Source organism: Palaemon carinicauda, chromosome 36 (assembly GCF_036898095.1).
Source record: "Palaemon carinicauda isolate YSFRI2023 chromosome 36, ASM3689809v2, whole genome shotgun sequence".
NCBI classification, from domain to species: Eukaryota; Metazoa; Arthropoda; class Malacostraca; order Decapoda; family Palaemonidae; genus Palaemon; species Palaemon carinicauda.
This window is the reverse complement of record NC_090760.1, coordinates 3,238,017-3,257,316: the sequence shown is the minus strand read 5'-3', so window position 1 is coordinate 3,257,316 and position 19,300 is coordinate 3,238,017. Positions and strand designations below refer to the sequence as shown.

At 32.9% G+C, this 19,300-nt stretch overlaps 1 long non-coding RNA gene across 1 annotated transcript in view; it reads left to right on the top strand.

The window, feature by feature from the left end:
* Positions 1-1,853: 1,853 nt before the first annotated feature.
* Positions 1,854-19,300, top strand: part of LOC137628335 (uncharacterized) — a 28,050-nt gene continuing 10,603 nt past the window's right edge. The window contains exons 1-2 of the long non-coding RNA XR_011041338.1: positions 1,854-1,917; positions 2,694-2,958. This is a non-coding gene — a long non-coding RNA (uncharacterized lncRNA). The remainder of the gene's footprint in view (positions 1,918-2,693; positions 2,959-19,300) is intronic.

The following is a 19,300-nucleotide window of genomic DNA, read 5'->3' as shown; positions in this document are numbered from 1 at the left end:
TTAAATGTTTTTGTTTTGTTGTCTGGCAATTGTAGACAAATATTAAATGAGATGGGTCATTTTCGATGCTTTATCTTGAGGATATAAAAAAAATTTCTAAATGCTTTTTGAATGAGAAAAATTACATTTTAACTATACGGTTTCTTTTTCCATCAAACAGAATTCATCTAATTTTGTTCTATAAACGGTATTATTTTATTAGTTTCAGAAATATTGTGAAAATTGGCCACTTTTAATGAGGTTATTTTCAACGTAAAAATGCCAATCTTTCATTTGACTTGTCTTTATAATTGTAATAATTTTCAGATTAATTTTTTGGTGTATGTAGAAAATAAACTCTAATCTTTTTCTTTATGTTATATAAAGTAGATATGTATAATAATGCTGGTAATGATAGAGCTTTTGAATAGTTTTTTTTTTCATTTACATAATTTTTATAGTCCTGTTTTCTCTATTATCTATTTTTTCATATCTAAATATTTTTTTTTATTTTGATACAGGAAGAATGTTTTATGTGGTATACTGTAGTGCTATTTTATTTGTGGTACCGTTCTCTATATTCATCATGAACTCGTTAGATCATGAAAAAAAAATATATAACCTTAAGATAATAGGTAACTAGATAGAAAATAATATATCAACAATAACAGCCTCTTTCAAATCAGAACATTATCAGAATTTTGCAATATTTTTTATTAGAAATATAGTGAAAATTGACCACTTTTAATGAGGTTATTTTTAACGTAAAAATGTCATAGTTCCATTTGACTTGTTTATATGATTAGAAAGACACCTTAAGAATTTGACGGTGTCGGGACTCATCAGTCAGACCCACACGCGTATGAGTCATACCATTTGGTAAGCTGGTCTGCAAACGCTCGCCAGAGAAGGGGTTCTATCGCAAGTCATTTATTAGGATCAAATTGGCGTCACAATAAACGTGGTCATGGATTTCCAAGACCTGTGTAGTACAGCTGTCTACACCATCAACTCGTGCGATCGAGTTCCAATTCGAGTTCCAATTCTATTTATGTTAAGAAGATGAGGAAGCAAAGGCATCTGGCGAGTAGGTTGCTGCTGCTGCTGCTACTGCTACTACTGCTGCTGGTTTTTTTGCTTCAGCTGTCACAGGCCTTGTTGCTGCTACTGTTTCTCTTATGCTGTTTTTGGCTCGTATGGATGAATAACTGAAGTACTTCCTCTGTGTCACTGTCTGCTTTCTCTGATGAAACACCGGGGCCTTCTGTGTTCATGGCTGTTTTTAGTATTTTCCTCGGCTATAACGTTTTGCGTTCTCTGTTGTAAGTGTGCATTCTCGACTTTATGGTTGTTGTTTGGCCTTACTGATGGATGACCTATGTAGAACCCTTCTATTTTTCTTTTTTATGTGTGCTGGAAACCTTAAAGTTTTATCCCTCTCTGCCGTTAATACCTGTACTGATGGGCACCTGCTCTATATCCCTTCTGCTCTGAGAGTGGCCATTGTCTTTGCCTGCTCTTGTGATCTCTTGGTGTAACCTGTTTTTTTTTCTATTAATGTTTTTCTTTTTTATATGTGCTGGAAACCTTGAAGTTTTATCCCTCTCTGCCGTTAATACCTGTACTGATCGGGCACCTGCTCTATATCCCATCTGCTCTGACAGTGGCCATTGTCTTTGCCTGCTCTTGTGATCTCTTGGTGTAATCTGCTTTTTCTATTAATGAAGGCCTCAACTATGGCCCCTTCTGCTTCTACTCCTGCTCCTGCTACTAGTGGTAGGCCTCAGCTAGGGCCCCTTCTGCTTCTACTCCTGCTCCTAGTGGTAGGCCCATGGCCATGGTTGGCGAGGTACACATTGGTTTGGCTCACAGTACTTCACTAACCCGTCTCTTGGCCTGACCGGGAACTCTGGCTCTTCGTCACCCTGGGGGTTTTTTGTTCGTCTCTAAGTGGCTTATACTTCGAGTGACCTGATTATATCATTCAATTGTTTCCATTTTAGTTTATCCATGTGTGATTTAAAGTCAATCCCGTCGAAATAAAGGGGAGTGGAGAATCAAATCGGTGCTTCTGAAAAAAAGTGGGATTTAATAGAGAAAAACTCAAAAAATTAAAAGATTCTTCAGACGGACATTCGACCACTAAGGTTACGACCCTCGTCACAGCGAGGAAATGATTGTGTATTAATAGGTTTTCTTTTCTTGATTGAATATAATCATATTGTAGAATTAATTGGGAAATACAGAAGAAGGTAGAGATGAGAATTCTACCTTCTGAAAAAGTGATTGAAAGACCAACGTAAGCCACTCACCTCTGAATTCGCGATTTTCGTAATTTTATATGCTTTCACGAGCGGTTAAAGTGAATCTAATTATCATAGATCGTCACCATATATATATATATATATATATATATATATTTATATATATATGTATATATATATATATATATATATATATATATATATATATGTATATATATATGTATATGTATATATATATATATGTATGTATGTATATATTATATGTATATATATGTATGTATATATATATGTATATATATATATTTATATATATATATATATATATATATGTATATATATATGTATATGTATTATATATATATATGTATATATATGTATGTATGTTTATATATATATATATATATATATATACACAGTATTTCTCATCGTTTTTTTTAATCTTTCCACCAGGTTATCCTGCAACAAAAAATATATCTTAAAAGAAGTATTAGACAAATTAAAGGAATAATTAACATCCAGAAATTATTACGGACTTTCCGGAGTCTCTTAAGTATTTTTACCGTGGAAATCTGAGCTTCTAAAGTATAGCAGAGGAATCTGAAGAGGTTGTTTCTATCTTTTCCTTCTACGGAAGAGACCGAATACAATACTTTTTTTTTCGTTTTTGTTCTCCCGGTGGGACCCACATCTGAAGTTCTGATCTGCGTTTGACCAGGTGGAGTAAACATGAGCATGTCTGTATTAATTATTAATTAATAATTATTGATTATTATTCACATATTTATACTTTTCTTAGAATATTTGTATGATTTCATGAATTATCCTTGTGATTTATGATAACTTTTATAGAATTTTTTAAGTTATGAACATTTTATTACTGTATGCTGGCAAGTTACATTTAAAACGTTAAGTTTTTACATAACCAGTATATATTATATATTTGTTTTATCGAATTAATAATTGAAATACACACACATGCACACACACACACTCACAACACACACACACACACACACACATATATATATATATATATATATATATATGTTTATATATAACTGACTTAGAGGTATTTCATATAACGTATATTTTTAATTATGGTTTGATAATTGCTTGTGAAAAGTATGTTTTCATAATGCATATCTCTGCAAAATTTACCTACATAAACAATGAATGTTTTATTATTATTATTATTATTATTATTATTATTATTATTATTATTATTATTATTATTATTATTGTTTATTATTATTATTATTATTATTATTATTATTATTATTATTATTATTATTATTATTATTATATACAAAATGTAGAAGTTATCAGACTATTACTTAGAAAGTTTTTTTTCTTTTTTTCTAACTGAAAATAGATTATTATTTTAATTATCCTCCTTTTGTTGAGGTAATGCTGATCTCCCTCAACTGCAATTAGTCCCTGAATAGCCTCCCTGGTCCCAGTGCTGTGTATTAGGGCTAAATTATATAATTCATAATCATAACAACGTTAAATCTCATTATTTGCATTTCACAAAGATGATAGAACATTCTATTCGAATATTGATGGCCATAAGTTCTAGGGAAGCTTTAGTAGCCCTTAGAAGCGTTCATTTCAACTGTTATTCGTCTTTGCAATGTTCATTTCATTCTTTAGGTACTTGCTTTGAAATTAAAGGTCTATGGTAAGATTCGAGTTTTTGGAAGGCTGTCTGTAGAATTATATATATATATATATATATATATTGCAGTATATATATATATATATATAACGCCAACCACTCGCAAAACAACAATCTTCCTCAAATTGCCCAAACTAGCTTGTATACAGTATATATATATATATATATACTCACACATATATTGTCACACTGGTTGCTGTTCAGTGTGACAATTTATATATATATATATTATATATATATATATATATAGATATAGATATATATATATATATATATATATACCTGTATATATATGTAAATATATATATATATATATATGTATATATATATATATATATATACACACATACATACATACATACACACTTATATGTTGTCACACTGAACAGCAACCACTCGGAAATCAACAATCTCCCACAAATTGCACAAACTACCTTGTTGTAGTCAGGAAATGTAGAGGGAGTGGAAAGGAGTGAATATGTTTGTGCGTGCGTGTGTGTGCATATCTATCCAAATATTTAGCCTTCATTTTTGACGGATCTCGTACACTAGTAATATTATAGTATCAGTTGTTAGATAAGCTTCAAAACACGTCCATGAGCATCTATAAACTGCCAACTCAGGACCCCTCACATCACATTTGTTGTCTCCATTGGAAACATACTCACGTGGTTTGAAATTGTAAACGAATATTTGTAAGACCCAGGTCTACGTGGCTGAGGACTATAAAGCGTGAAGTGGTAGATGATGAATGGAGAAGTATTGATTTAAAAGCTCAAGACATAGACGACTGGTGAAATGTAACCGAGGCCCTTTGCGTCAATAGGTGTTGGAAGAGATGATGATGATGAAATGAAGGAATTTAAGAAGTATTAACTTAAAAGCTCAAGATATAGACGACTAGCGAAATCTAACCTAGGCCCTTTTGTGTCAATGGGCGTTGGAGATGATGATGATGATTTAGTAAACGAAAAACTAACGATGTATGTAAAGCTTTATATTCCTTATCTGTCTACTAAACATCGTTTGATAATATGAAATGGATTCATTGAATAACACTTCTTCTAGTGTCGCAACTATGGGGTTCATTGACGCATTAGGATTATGAAAACATTGTTGCTTTGTTTACTAACATAAACCGAAGTATTTGTTTTATTTTTTATGGGTAACACGATAAAAGGGAAAGGTTTTTTTTTCTAATATATTTAGTATATTTATGTAATATAAACCATTAAATACTAAGCTTGTAAACATGATCATTGATGATATTTGGAGAGAGAGAGAGAGAGAGAGAGAGAGAGAGAGAGAGAGAGAGAGAGATATTCAGCCAATACTACAGCATTGCTACCAAGTTGCAAATTATGGCTATTTTTGCGTATATTGTATATCAAGTTTAGAAATGAGAGAGAGAGGAGAGAGAGAGAGAGAGAGAGAGAGAGAGAGAGAGAGCCAGGTTTCAATTTATTTTTTTTCACTGATTGCAATATTCTGCATTGCAACCAAGTTGCAAAATACTGCAATTTTGCATATACTGCACACTATACTGTATATTCGTGATCCCGTGCTTTGATATAATGAGAATGGCTCCATCGAACAGTTATTATGAATGGTGTGGTCACAAGTTTAACATAATTTTCCCCCTAACAAATCCTCTACTTCCTTCAACCAACAACACAATCACATCCTCTTTCGTTCTGCTAGAGACTACTTTTCACACACTCCTGAGGCCACCCTATTGATGGCATATACCCACTTTATTCAGGCACATCTCGAACCTTAAATTCAACTTATTAATATTAGTAAAGGTCTGGTCCTAGTGAGCAGTCACGGGCTCTTGCTTATTAAGCAAATGCCAGTATGATTGCCTGGATGAGTGCCAGGAAGTTATGCATTTGAAAATTATTTTGTGGCATTTAAAGGTAATTTTGACATTTGAAAATAATTCGGTCATTTTAAATATAATTTTGTCGCATTTAGAAATAATTTTGTCGCATTTAAGAATAATTTTGTCGCATTTGAAAATTGATTTTGTCCCATTGGAAAAAGATATTGTGGCTTTTAAAAATAATCTTACAGCATTCAAAGATAATTGTGTCACATTTAGAAATAATTGTCAGATTTAAAAATAATTTTGCTGCATTTAAAGATAAATATGTCGCATTTAAAAATAATTTTGTGTCGCCAAGTATTTGGACGTAGGTTGTAATGCAAGGCGGAACCCTGACTCAGATAAAAAGGCCTTCAAGAGAGATAGGAGAATAATTCAGGTGGAAGTCTTAAGATAAAATGCTATCAAAGTTAAAAGCGAAGATAAAAGCACTCATGCAATATAGGTGATATTTTTTCGTCTTTGGGATTTCTGCATTTCCTCCAGTTTCTTTTATTTTCATTGTCTTTATTTATTTCCTTTTTTTATGTTATGTTTTACTCTTTATATTCTCGTGAATGTTATATCGCTAGTTTTTTTTTTATATTATGCGATTAAAATGTTTTATTTAAAATGTTTATTTATTTTTATTTTTTTTTATCATTTTTTATAGTTTGCTCCTGCTTTTACCTCAAGGTTAAATAATTAGAAAAAAAATGTCTTGTGAATTATTCCTTCATAAATATAGAAGCAATTTATGTGAAACTATATAAGGAAGATAATTTCCAAAACTTACTTGGAATTTGGAAGTTAATCAGTATAGCAGTGCTTTCACAGACAGATAGATAAAGAAACTGTTTTAATGTTCAGAATCCAGATAAGTTAAAAGACTTTTTAAAACTTATGTCATGAAAATTTTTAGGATCCACAATACACACATGCAGGTTTTCTTTCTTTTCTGCACTATAGAGTGATAACTTTTCAATAAAAATATTAAAACAAGAATGACGAAAGGATAAATCATTATTATTTAAATGTATTTTTATGGAAGCCATATTATATCATCTTGCCAAAAAATAGTAAACTCATCATTTAGATGTACTATTAAGGAAACCATATTAGCATGGCTTAAAAACAACTAATAAAGAACGTTAAAAATAATCAAAAGTAACATTTGGAAGTGATATGTACCTCTACACATACTGTCAAGGTTAGAACACCTTTTTATCCCATTTACTTAAAAAAGATCGTCCCATTATTCTTATCCTGTCAAGTTAAAACATTATATCATGCTTTTTTCACATCGAGTTGAGAATCTATTATAATATGGTCCATACATTTTTGTTTTGATTTAGATGTTATTATTCTACCTTATCCCATCAATCTAAAAAAATCACATACTATGCTTTGTCTTTCCTCTCTCCGTGAGGTATAAATATCGTATGATAATATATTTCATATTTTATCCCTCAAGTATTAAAAGAATGGTCCATACATTTTCCTTTTTATTTAGATGTTATTCTACCTTATCCCATCAATCTAAAAACAAAATCACAAACTAAGCTTTGTCCTGAGAACTTTCCTTTCTTCGGGAGCTATAAATATCGGTTCGTATGCCTCACGCTCAGTTAGTAATGATGAAAAACAACCTTATCCCAGGTGCTGTTCAATTGAGTAACTGGTTGGGATGTTATGCCAAGGGAAACCCTCATCTTTTGATTCTTTTCTTGATGTCATCGGCTAAACTTTCATTCACGAGGAATCCGCCAGGTGCGCTGCGAACACTCCGTTGGGCTTGATTCTGTAATCCTTGTGTCATTGCGCGCGCTTTTTTTTTCATGGCAGTGCAGTGGCTCGATTCTGTAATCCTTGTTTCATTGCGCGCGCTTTTTTCTTTTTCATTATTATTATTATTATTACTAGCCAAGCTAAAACCCTAGTTGAAAAACCAAGATGTTATAAGCCCAAGGGCTCCAATAGGGAAAAATAGCCCAGTGAGGAAAGGAAATAAGGAAATAAATAAATGATGAGAACAAGTTAACAATAAATCATTCTAAAGTAGTAATGTCAAAACAGATATGTCCTATATAAACTATTAACATCAAAAACAGATATGTCATTTATAAACTTTAAAAAGACTCATGTCAGCCTAGTCAACATAAAAACATTTGCTCCAACTTTGAACTTTTGAAGTTCAACTGATTCAACTACCCGATTAGGTAGATCATTCCACAACTTGGCAGTAATAAGTGTTTATTGGCGGAAATTCTTTGCTTCGATTGTCATTGTCATAATTGGATTTGAATGAGAATTTTTTTTTTTTATCGTGTTATTTGTTTGAGCTGATTGGAAATTAATTACTTTTTTTTTTTACTAGATAGGGATATTGCGTTAAGATAAAAAACGGAAATGTAATGGCATTTTTTAAAAGTAAATTTCAATTCGGTCATATATCAAAGTGTAAAATTTTTTGTTTGTTGATATTTTGATGAATAAATAATCGAATAGCTAATTATAGATACTTTTGATTGTGTTATTGAAGCGGAAAGAAACTTTAGATTTATTGAAGCTAAAATCAGATAAAAGTGTAAATATGAATTTAGTTTTGGAAGAATTCTGGGAAAGGTCAGGAGATAAAATATATTACAGATGTAAGTGTCCTTGATAGACAGTGAAAGGAATTGATGTTGATTTAGGAGTTGTGGAAAACAAAGTAGAGGGATTGTTAATTGAAGGATTAAAAAGGGCGTGAAGCAATGGAAAATAATTGGAATATTTGAGGCAGTATGAGAAAATAGAAACTGTAAACAAAAAAGTGGAATGAAGAAAATGGAATATACTGTGTGTAGATTATATATATATATATATATATATGTGTGTGTGTGTGTGTGTGTGTGTGTGTGTTTGTATAAAAGGGTCAACGTTTCACCATTGATCAGCAAAGCTGTACTAGTCAGGGTCACCAACACTAAGTTGGTTTGCTGTGAGCGATCAGACGAAAGTATCCCACCATCACCAATCCGCAGTTTCCAGCTGGTGATGAAAATGTTCATACCCCAGGCATGACTAAGGATATTTCTAAGGCCTTTGTCCTGTAGTGGACTAGAAATGGATATATTGGTTGTATATGTATGTATATATATATATATATATATATATATGTATATGTATGGATTAATATCAACACAACATCGTGCTCAAATAGAAATAAATTTCTACCTCATACTTGGGATCGAACGCTAGCCCCTTCTAATGAAAGGCCAGGTCGCGTCCAACCATGTGTGTGTTTCTATCTTCGATTTCTATATCTACACAGTAACTCGTTTGTTCATCTACTCCTTCTATCTAGACCACTAACCCCATGACATCTTGCAACTGAATCTCTGCAACATTTCAACCTGAAAGTTAGAATTCGCAACACTTAGATAAGAGTAGCATGTCTGAGATCACTGTCCTAAGCTGCTGAAATAACTTTTCATTGCACCTTTTAGAAGTGGTTAGATCTAGACTCCAATGAGAGAGGGTATTAGGTTCAGACACGTTAAGGAATCAATTTTATTTGTAAAATAATAAATTACAGTATAATCTTGCATGTCTGAGATCACTGTCCTAAGCTGCTGAAATAACTTTTCATTGCACCTTTTAGAAGTGGTTAGTTCTAGACTCCAATGAGGGAGGGTATTAGGTTCAGACACGTTAAGGAATCAATTTTATTTGTAAAATAATAAATTACAGTAAAATCTTGCATGTTTGAGATCACTGTCCTAAGCTGCTGAAATAACTTTTCATTGCATCTTTTAGAAGTGGTTAGTTCTAGACTCCAATGAGAGAGGGTATTAGGTTCAGACACGTTAAGGAATCACAATTTTGTTTGTGAAATAATAAATTACAGTATAATCTTGCATGTTTGAGATCACTGTCCTAAGCTGCTGAAATAACTTTTCATTGCATCTTTTAGAAGTGGTTAGTTCTAGACTCCAATGAGGGAGGGTATTAGGTTCAGACACGTTAAGGAATCAATTTTATTTGTAAAATAATAAATTACAGTATAATCTTGCATGTCTGAGATCACTGTCCTAAGCTGCTGAAATAACTTTTCATTGGACCTTTTAGAAGTGGTTAGTTCTAGACTCCAGTGAGGGATGGTATTAGGTTCAGACACGTTAAGGAATCAATTTTATTTGTAAAATAATAACTTACAGTATAATCATGTTTGGTGAATGGATATTTTACTTAAATATTGCCTTTTGCATGGTAAACTTTGTTCCGAAATTACATATAAATTGATCATGATTGGTGACATATATGTGTGTTACTTTGGCAATATAATATAGTGTATTTAATGGAACTTGCTTCGTAACACTCGCAAATGTATTGTTTGCCATTCCTTGTGACTTTGGGTGTGCGTTTATTTTGTGATTATCTTAGAGACTTCTTTTGTAGTTTATGTACTGTATTTCCTTATTTCCTTTCCTCGCGGGACAATTTTCCGTGTTGGAGCCCTTGGGCTTATAGCATCCGGCTTTTCCAATTAGGGTTGTAGCTTAGCAAGTAATAATGATAGTAATGGATGTTAGTCTTGTTGATATACAGTATATTTGTATCCAGGCTTGGGGACATTTCTGGACTCTGAGAATATCAGTTTATGTGTTTGATGTCTTGTTTTAGAGGCTTACTTACAATGTACCCTCATTTACTTTATGTTGTACCATATGGACCAATAGCAGTGGTAGGGTCTTTATGGCAAGTGTTTTCCCCTAAATTTGCACATATAACATTAATGAACTTAGCTGCCTGTGACCAACGAAATCTTTATTTTGTTATCCCAGTCATAATTTTCCTGGTACTTGTGACTTTGATGATAAGGTAGAGAATTGTTGACTTCTTGTTTTGATTGTAACAGCCTCAATACTACTACTACTACTACTACTACTACTACTACTACTACTACTACTACTACTACTACTACTACTACTACTACTACTACTGTTTTCTTTACGGCTTCACTCTTTAAGTTGGGTATTACCTAGTATTACGTATTACATGTGCTGCTAACACATGTATGAATGATTAATCTCTCTCTCTCTCTCTCTCTCTCTCTCTCTCTCTCTCTCTCTGATTCTTCATGGGATACCATCGGTTGACCTGGAGAGAAGGCAAATCTCTTCCACGGTGTAATAGTGCTTATCACGTCGTCACATGTTACAGTAGTAGTAATTTGAGAGATGTTCCTTTGCAAGTGCTCTCCCTCACATTAGATTACCTAGCTGCAGTTGCCCAAAGCTTTCTCGCAGTAGTGAAAGAATCTGCAGTAGGAGGACATAGACATTTTTTTTTTTTTTTTTTTTTTTTTGTCTTCTGGTAATCCTTGGGTATTACCGGTATACTGTGTTGCCAGCTAGTCTGGTTCCGAAATTCGCGAATATTTCTGTTTTTTTAGCGGAGGACTTCCACGAGATTTGCTTTGCTTTTATATAATTGGACAGGATTTGGAATTTTGCGCTAAATACCGGAAACTATTTTTGTGACACTCTCGAAAGCCATTTCCTCTGAAAACAAAGATGGCGGCCTGATTAAAACAAAATGGCTGTCAAAATGGTATTCACTCGGAAAAAGTTAACCACTAGAGTTAAGATTTACTATGTCAAATTACCTGATTAATATACACAATAGCCTTAGTTAGGGATGTGAGAGGGAAACAAAGATGACTTTCTCTGAAAAGAAAGATGGTAATGAAAATGGCGCCCATTAAAATGACGCCACTTGAGGCAATATATTCTGGTAATGGAAGATTTCTTATATGGGATCATTACGTGGAACTCCATGTTTTAGAGTTGCGAAAATTCCAATCTTCTGAACTCTACCTGCTTATTTTTTCTTCCCGATACTGGTCTTTAGTTACTTGTATCTAAAAGAAATATTATCCCTTTTATTTCATATTTGAGAGAGATATGATTGAAAGTTTCATTGATCTTACAAGTTAGAATGATGAAAACATCACTTGCAACTTTTTAAAAGCTTAATAAAATACAAAATTACAAACAGATCAGTATTTAGGTAGATAGGACTGGAACGAGTTAAGGTACATTGTTATTGTTAGTACTGGAATGTTATTGCTTAAATACGAGTAGTATGCAATTATTCAAATCAAGTGTCCAACTTTCTATGTGATGCAATTCGATGGTATGTGACTGACTATGGCTTCGACTTGTTAATTATGTTTATTTTGTGGAATAGAGTTCGGATTTATAAATTTATGTCACGGCATAGGAAAATAAAGATAGAGTGACCTGAATTATTCATATTTTCTCTTAAATCAAGTAAAGGCAAACCTTATACATCTGACTGTCCGGCTTCTGAAAGTCCGAGCAATTTTTGTAGCCAATGTTTTGGTTGGTGGTTCGGCGGTGCTGCCATCTAGGAAGAAGTGGTGGAGATGTAAAAATAATTCCGTTCTCATTTCCCCCCCTGACGAAAAGTTCTGAAATATTTGGCATTCTGTTTTAGGATTTTATGTGGGCAACGTGGTCCTTAAAATAGAGGAACAGCTATGGGAAGACTTAAGACTGTTTACTGTTTGACAGTTAGTAGCGAAATGAATGTCTTTTAATAGCTGGGGGAATCATGTGTGTTTTTGAAGGCATTACTGACGGAGGCAAAGTGAAATATGTAGTGATATATTGTTGATGATAAGTTTAAGTATATGATTTATTATTGAAATATGTAAATATGTCAGCATAGATGTATTTTCTTAAAAAAAAAAAAAAAGATAAATTCATATTAATAGATTAATTTTAGTGCATGGTGCAAACTAGAAGTTTAAGAATAATTTTGTTCGAGATGAAAATTTATACACAGGTATCAGTGATTCACGAGAGAGAGAGAGAGAGAGAGAGAGAGAGAGAGAGAGAGCATAACATGAGTAGCATGACTCCAAGAGCGATGACACCCCTAGTCCTCAAAATTTCCCATATATATATATATATATATATACAGTGTATGTGTGTATATATATATATATATTTATATATATACAGTATGTATATATATATACTTATATATATACATATATATATATATATATACAGTGTATGTGTGTATATATATATATATATATATTTATATATATACAGTATGTATATATATATATATATATTGTGTGTGTGTATATATATATATATATATATACTGCATATGTATAATAAATATTTTCACGCCAATGACTTTACATAACACAACACCAGTGTTACAACATAACATTAGTTTAATAATGGCTTTTGTTATGTACAAAGAATAATGAGACCTTCTCTCTCTCTCTCTCTCTCTCTCTCTCTCTCTCTCTCTCTTTTGCGTTGAGGCAAATCAGGGCAGATATGTTTAGCTTGCCCATCAGATGGTGGGTCGCTTTCTTGGACCGCATTTCCAAGTCCTCTTGCCAAGAAGAGTCTCTCTCTCTCTCTCTCTCTCTCTCTCTCTCTCTCTCTCTCATAGTTCGCTACTTTGACTGCTATCTTGGTCCTATAGAAATTTGTGATAATTTCTTGATATTTTGTATATTTTCTATAATTTTCCTAATTTATTTTAATATAGTTTGTGTTTATTTTTTCTCCAATTTCCAATTTTGGTTTAATTTAAATTCATTTTAAAAGTATTTTTTTTTTTACCTTTTCAATTTAAAAAAAAATATTTCTCAAAATAAGTTGCTAAGATTTAACATTGCACATATTATTAATTCATTGCATTATTACCAAAGCTGTGTGGGGCTACCTTAAAGCGGTGAAAGGGTGTGTGTATTGCCGTGATCGTCAAAGCTGCACTAGTCAGGGCCACCCATACTCGGTTGGTTTGCAGTGGCCACCGTGGTAACGAAAACGGGCCAAACCTCAGACATTAATAAAGAGATGTTTTAGGTTTTTGTCCAGCAGTGAGCTAGAAACTGGTGCATTTGTTGTTCGGTGTATATATATATATATATATATATAAGTACTTATGTGTGTGTGTATATATATATATATATATATATTTATGTATATGTATACTGTATACAAATATATATATATATATATATATACACACATATATATATATACATACATATATATATATATATATATATTAAAAACTAAGTAGAGTAATAACGAGAAAATCACAAACAAGGAAATTAGATTTTCACCTCCTAAGGGTTCAGAATACGAAAGGACATACAGTATATTTGGATACACCATCTTTATTTCTTTCATCCCTCTAAAGTTGCCTTGCAATATCAATATTTTCATCACAATTAATGCCTCAGTTTGCTCTTTATTTTTGGTGTTGCTGTTGTGTGTGTGTGAGAGAGAGAGAGAGAGAGAGAGAGAGAGAGAGAGAGAGTTGCCTCGAACCCTCTCACTTTTATTGGCACAATATCTCGGTATATAAATGACTTTGCCCGTCAAAGGCTTCAATTGTTTTTCCTTATTGTCAAGGACAAAGTTGATCTTGTCCTTGTCTTTGATGGTATTTTGTACTTTATAATCTTCAATAAACTTTTGAAGTATTTTAAAATATGTATAAAGAATTAAGGACCTAAGCTTCTATTGGATAAACCTCTTGTTTTTATGAGCAATTGTTTGATTTGGAAACTAAACCATGGTATTATTGTATAGAATTTTATTGGTAAATTTATATATGATATTTTAGTAAGTAATGAATTAATGTGGGTTGTTATAATTGGATGCAAATGAATCGTTATTTTGAGGAGTATATTTTTGAATAGGTTTGAATTTTTTAAAATGTATTTTACAGCAATTAATGTTTTTGATTCTTATAATTATAATGAAGTCAGTGATTTTTAGGTTAGATACAGTACGTGTATTCATATTGTAATGTTGAAAGGGTGTGAGGGAGAGTAGCAATTTTCATTCCACTCTTCATTTACATGATCTTGAATATGAATAATTTGAAGAATGTGAAAATGGGGTATATTTATTCAATCGCTCTTAGTCGCCGCATAGATTCCGGGCGAAATAAGCCCCACCCCCCTTGATGACGTCATAACCAATTATGTCCCCGGATGACGTCATAGCCAATCATGTCTCCTGGTTTATAGTTTGAAATTCAATGATGTGTGTTTTTACTTCAAGATTCCATTATGTTGTTACGGATCTTCTGTTGTCATACACATCATTATTAACTGATAGTCTTATTTCTTCTTTAGTGAAGAAAAGATCAACCTTGTAACTAGTACTTCTGGTCTACTTCTGTTAATTGGTCTCTCTCTCTCTCTCTCTCCTCTCTCTCTCTCTCTCTCTCTCTCTTTTTCAAATTCAGCAAGATTGTCAACAACAACAATCATTATTACTTTTTACATAAATATACAGAACACATTTTTTGTTATGATATGATTTCAGTATTAAAAAGCATATACTACTACTACTACTACTACTACTACTACTACTACTACTACTACTACTACTGCTGCTGCTGCTGCTGCTGCTGCTGCTGCTGCTGCTAAAACCAGTATGTAAAAAGAAATACTATTACACGAATAAAGTATAAACAATGCAAGAGATAAAGAAAAGTAAAGAAAATCCAATATTATATTAAAGACTAATAAACTAAACCTACAAGAATATCTTCAATAATGATATATTTTAATCCTAAGGAATCTTTTCACGCGAATGGCATTGATGACAGAAATATGTCTCATTAGAGGTTTCCTATTTTTAATTTTTATTTATTTTTTGGCTCTCATCCTTGTGGCACAGACTAACAGAGCCACCCACTCAGGCACGAGTGTGGCACTGATGTAACGCTAGTGTTAGTTATGCTGTATAGTTGTGGGTAGGCTATTTAGAGGTTTTAAATGCCGCTTGTGAATGGCAGAGGTAAGGGACAGTGAGACTGCCCTGGAGACTGACCATCTTGCTTGAGGGTACACTCGTGCACACTGTTCTATCTGATTTCTCTTCCTCTTGTTTTGTTAAAGTTTTTATCGTTTATATAGGAAATGTTTATTTTAATGTTACTCTTCTTAAAATATTTTATTTTTTCTTCTTTCCTTTCCTCACTGGGCTATTTTCCCTGTTGGGGCCCTTTGGCTTATAGCATTCTGCTTTTCCAACTAGGGTTGTAACTTAGCAAGTAATAATAATAATAATAATAATAATAATAATAATAATAATAATATCAACGCCCAGACAACTTCTCTACCCTAGGTAGGACCAGGGATGGCCAGGGAGTGGGGGCTGATGACTCAGCAGATAGATCTATAGGCTTCCCAATCCCCCATCCTTTGCTCACAAGGATGGGGAAGTAGACTATCGAGCTTGAGCGGGACTCGAACCCCCAGTCCATTAGATGACCAGGAAGGGAAGTTTCCAATAGGCCACCACAGGTGTGTGGATGGCATTTTCCAGAATGGAGACCAATCTGTTGTGATGAAATAAGAGAAGCGAAGCGATCTGTTGGTTCAGTGTCATTCTTCAAAAATATAATCAGTCAGTTGTTGCGATTCCATTGTAGAAGTCAGAATCAGCCAGTTGTTATGATTCCATTTTAGAAGGCAGAATCAGTCAGTTGTTACGATTCCATTGTAGAAGTCAGAATCAGTCAGTTGTTACTATTCCATTTTAGAAGGCAGAATCAGTCAGTTGTTACGATTCCATTTTACAAATGTCAGAATCGGTCAGCTGTTGCGAGATACAGTTTTGTGGGAACTAGCTGGTCTCCACAAGGGACTAGAATAGTTGGAAGACCCAGGCCTACATGGTTGAGGACTATGAAGCGCGAAGTAGGAGATGATGAATGGAGAAGTATTGATTAAAAGCTGAAGATAGAGACGACTGGCGAAATCTAACCGAGGCCCTTTTGCGTCAATAGGCGTAGGAGGAGATAATAATGAGGATCATAATTTCAACTGGGCTCCACAAGGCGCTAGAAGAGTTGGAAGACTCAGGCCTACATGGCTGAGGACTATGAAGCGCGAAGTAGGAGATGATGAAAGGAGAAATATTGAATTAAAAGCTCAAGATAGAGACAACAGGCGAAGTCTAATCTAGGCACTTTGCGTCAATAGGCGTAGGAGGAAATGATGATGATGATGATGATGATGATAATGATGATGATGATGATGATGAGAATCTGCCAGTTAATAGACACACCAGGTTGTTGTGCAGAATCGATGAATCATTTTGATAGTATTTTAGGATATTTAATCAAATTGAGGAGACCGACTCATGACTAGCCAATCGAGGCAAAATTAATCGAAGTGATAATCAATCAATCAGTCAAGTGTCACTATATTTTGTGGTGGGTTGGGGAGGGGTCCTGAAAGTTAGTCAATGTCCTTTTAAATAAAGTCTTTTGGGAGATGATTATTACGAGCTTTCATGCTCTCTCTCTCTCTCTCTCTCTCTCTCTCTCTATATATATATATATATATATACACACATATATACACACATATATATACATATATATATATATATATACATACATACATATATATATATATATATATACATATATATATATATATATATATAAATGAACACTGCCACACCAAACTGAATCGTTGAACTATGAACATTCCCTTTGGATATAAAAAAGTAACCAGCAAAGATCCATAAGAAAAACCCATTAATTTTATTATAATAACATCCCCAATTACTAACAAAATATTTTCCAACACGTTAGCATCAACGAGTCCTTCATAATGACATATTTATTCCAAAAGTAAATTTCACATATTAGTCACGCAAAAAAAAAAAAAAAAAAAAAAAAACTCAGCCTTCAGGTACAGCATGACCTTAGAGCAAAGCAGGTGGAGGTGTTGACATGCCAGGTGTGGTTGATTGATGTGCATAATTAAGTGATATTAAGTGATGTTAATCAGCTTAATACCTGCATAAGTCTTCCGTCCTTGTGTGGTACGAAAGTTATGGGGTTCCATAATCATGTTTTATTTGTGTTTAATTAATCTCTGCCAATAAATTGGGTAGGGAAGGTTTGCGTTCTCTGTTTGATTGTTTATCTTAATTTATTTACATATTTACATAATTAATTAATGGATTTTATTTGAATATGGTGTCGTGTTTGACTCTGTTGAAGAAGTGTTGATGGAGTTAGGAGATAAATCGTGACTAGATTCAAGGTTTTATTACTTTTGTTGTTGTTGTTGTTGTTGAACGTAGGCAAAGTTTATGTTCTCTGACTGCTTTCAGTTAAGGGTTCGATTTAACTTTTTCTTTGGCTGTCTGGGTTCGGCTTCTTCTTTGGGTGTCTTTGGGTTCGGGTTCTTCTCTGGCTGTCTTTGGGTTCGGGTTCTTCTTTGGGTGTCTTTGGGTTCGGGTTCTTCTTTGGCTGTCTTTAGTTTTGGGTTCTTCTTTGGCTGCCTTTGGGTTCGGGTTCTTCTTTGGCTGCCTTTGGGTTCGAGTTCTCCTTTGGCTGTTTTTGGGTTCCGATTCTTCTTTGGGTGTCTTTGGGTTTGGGTTCTTCTTTGGGCGTCTTTAGGTTTGGGTTCTCCTTTGGCTGTCTTTGGGTTCGGGTTCAAATCTGGGTTTGTAACTCAAAGTAATTATTGGGACGAAATTATCCATCGAAAAGGAAATAAAAAAATTCGATCATCACCTTCATAGAAAAAAAATTGCTGTGAAAATTCAAAATGGCGATTATATGGGGAAAATTTGAAGAAATTGAATTCCTTGTAAGGGAACATCTATATTTCATGAAAAAAGGAAAATCTGAATATTTACTGAAAAGCCTAGCAAAAATTTTTAGATATTTAAAAGGATTATTTGTTATTCAGATAAAAAAATAAGATTATATTTAGTAAAATAAAAATGTAAGTATCAGATATTTAAATGAATTATTTGTTATTTAGATAAAAAAAAAAACAAGATCGTGTATAGTAAAAAAAAAAAATTAGATATCAATCAAAAAGATATGGAAACATTATTTAGTGAAAAATTAAAAATCCATATTTCATGAAGAAAGGAAATGAATTAATATTTACTGAAAAGCCTAACAAAATGTTTTAGATATTTAAATGGATCATTTGTTATTTCGATAAAAAATAAGATTATATTTAGTAAAATGAAAATGTAAATATCAGTCAAAAAGATAAAAAATAATCTATTAAAAAATAGGAAATTTTTTTTTTTATTAAAAAAAGAAAAAAGATTATTTATTAAATAAAAAAACATTTTAAAATATGTAATAAACCTTCGAGCTAATGAAATGACAACACACAAACAATTAGAAAATTGCAAATTGGAGTAAAATCTAGAAGAGGTTGCAAAGAAGACTCTTGGGCTGCCTTCGTTCAGCCAATCCGAAGTTGAATGCCAGATTGGTGAATCTTACCCCAAAAACTCGTACGTGTTGCACACCCGCCCCCGTGTGTATGCTGTCGTGACCTTGGTGATGTTTATATACAAATCTCTCTCTCTCTCTCTCTCTCTCTCTCTCTCTCTCTCTCTCAAATATTTTTGTTCAAACAATGTTTAGGCTTGTTCTGTTTTTAAATTTGGC